We start from the raw sequence: 2,925 nt of genomic DNA on the forward strand, positions 1-2,925 counted from the left end.
CCTGTGTCGAAGAGCTCTTTCTTCTGGTATTGTTTGATGATCTCCTCCTTCAAGGAGCTTGAGATTGATTCTTTCTGTACTTCCATCCTTCTGCTACAATGGGAGGTAGCAAGTCTACCTAAATAAATTAAATTAAATAAAAGAAAACCCAGAAAGAGTAAAAAGAAATACCAAAATGCAAATAACAGCCCGTCCCCACTACCAAAAAAATCATTTAACTTTGATTCAGTCCAGGGGGTCATCAAACAAGAGCTCCAAGCTCTGTTAACTGATATAGGTTGCAGCACAGTGGTTTCCTATATATCCTTCATGACCTCACACAGTGGAGCAATCACAACCAGGCATAGTGATGTCATAGAAGAAATGGACCAATCAGAGTCTGGGCCAGTGAGGTCAGAGAAATAGGGGAATAGGGGACCAATCACAGCCTGCCAGCATTGACACTCTAGCTCTTAGACCTCAAAGACTTGCTAAGGAATCCATGTGGCTTGAGGTTGCTCTGGTCATTCTCGTGGCATTTCTGAAACCACTAGGACAGTGGTCAAGATCCTCTGATTTTCTAGAGGACTACTGAATCTTATAAATTGCTTCTCTGGAGAAACTAGCTAATAACCTCAATTCTTGATGTCCACCTTATCCAATGTCTTTTTTCAGCAATAGCACTGCGCAAAGGCGTCCGTCCTTCTCAAGGACAGCTGTGTACTACAACTTCCTCCTGAGGGGACAAGTTCCAGGGTGGCTTTGAGCCACCATCCTCACAATTCACCTTCCTGAGTAGTTAGGATTATAGGACTGAGCCATCGGTAGGTTCTTAGCTCATCTCTACATTTGGAGGAAGTATATTTGTTAGAAAGGCGGGTTTTAGATATGTCCTTTTACCACTTTAAATTTGTTGCCTTTGCTGTCTGATAGTGAATCTAGTTTCTGATGAGAAATTTGTCTTAATATCATTGAAGATTACTTGTGTGTGATGGGTTGTGTCTTTGTGCTTTGGGTGGTTTTCTGTTTTTGTTTAATTAGAATGTGTCTTAATGTGGACCTGTGTAATTAAGTTAATTGACTTTTTTGAGCTGATAGATTCCTGCATGGAAGGGTTCATGCTTTCAATCACAATTGGGAAGGTATTGGTTTTTATTCTTTCAAATATTATGTATTTCTATTTTTCCCTCTGTAGACATATATATATTATACATTATATATTCACATTGTATATGTGAATATACATATGTATGCCTACATATTTATATTGTATATACATTTATATACATATATAGTTTCACATAGCTTCCACTTTTGTGATTGTTTATGGTAGGAAGTTTAGATTGGTCCTAGCTACTCCATCAGAGTTAGAGTTTGAAGTTTTCCTCTTTATTTCTTGATAAAAATATGCATTACTCGCCAAGGATATTGAAATAGGTATTAAGGACAGATAGCCTCTCTCTCTCTCTCTCTCTCTCTCTCTCTCTCTCTCTCATTTCCTACCTTGGTTAGTTCTCTGAGCACAGGGCCATTGTTTGTCGGGTTCTTCTAGTGTGCTGTGAAATTTTGCAGTGTCATATTCTGCTTCAACGGCCACCAGGAAGGCCTGCACTTGGAAGAGGAGCTTCTCAAAGGCAGCCTGCATGGGTGCACCTGCCTGCCTCTGTCTTGATGTCATAGCTCCACAGCTACTTGGGGTGGCCTTAGCAGATGCCCCTTTGCCTGGACTGCTGACAGGTGACTGTGCCAGCACAAGCACAGCCCCTTTTTTATTACACATCAGAGGTCTGCGGTGGAACCTGGGGGTGTTCCCTTGTTGGTGGCTATGCATGGAGCAAGGATGGGGGCTGCAGAAGCCTCACTGTGGCCTGACTTCTGGGGCACAACAAATGCCAAGGGTTTCTCTGGGCTCTTTACAGAATACATGGGCAGGTTCAGGAGCAGAAGCTGAGCTCAGGGGGCCCCTAAATACAGGGTGGGCTTTAGAGCTGGACATCACAGATTGATTTTTTTGAAGGGCTGCCGACACCATCTGGAAGCTGTTAGGAGGTCTGAGTACATCATGAGATTAGGTGGTGTGGGCCTCTGAGCTTCATCCATTGTTTGCAATATGGCTGAGCCCTCCCTCCCGAATTATCCTGGTGCCCTCTGAGTGTGTGCTGGTTTCTGGCAGTGAGAAAAGTTTAATGTGTCTCTTATTCCCTGAGCCTCACTAGGAAGTTCTATTGTTGGCAGGGATGATTCTGTCATTGGGAGGTCTGTGTGTTCTCTGAGGAAGGGAATCGACAGACCTTAGAGCACATCTTGGCTTTCTTTGTGAAAGGCCTGTTTAAAGCTTCAGATGCTTTAAAGGTTTCTAGACAGATCCATGGATTGTTCTTTTTTATCTTTCAATGACAGCTCTAATTTCCTCCCTTAGTCATGGTCTATTGACCCCTTTGATTCTGGCATAAATGAGGGAACACAGGCAGGGCTGTTGTGTTGCTAAGGAAAGCAGACAAGGCTGCCTTGTTGCTGAGAAAAAGCAGGCAGGCCTGTCTTGTTACATAGTTTCATTTTATTCCCCGATGTTGGTAAATAAAACCTCCAGGTTGGACTTCAGGAGCTGCCCATGATCATTGTTCCATTCCTTTTCCCTGCTCTTACCATACTGCCTTTCTATTTAAATTTATTTTTACTTTTAATTTTTGTCAGAAAGAAAGAGGCAATTAAAAATCTATATGTAATGTTAATTTTTATTCTTGAATTACTAACATACATGAAAAACATGTCAATTAAAGAAGCATAAAATGGCAGATGGCGTGAGCTTGATCACTGTCCCTCTACTCTGTCTCTCTTGCTCTACCCTGGGGTGACCACTGCAACTAATTAGTTATGTATCTCTGCATCTAAACCAAATGTGCACAAAGAACAGCCTATTAAAAAGAGAATTGCCCACAGCTATCC

The sequence above is a fragment of the Dipodomys spectabilis genome, unplaced genomic scaffold, assembly GCF_019054845.1.
Source record: "Dipodomys spectabilis isolate Male_0828 unplaced genomic scaffold, ASM1905484v1 ptg000220l, whole genome shotgun sequence".
Taxonomy (NCBI): Eukaryota; Metazoa; Chordata; class Mammalia; order Rodentia; family Heteromyidae; genus Dipodomys; species Dipodomys spectabilis.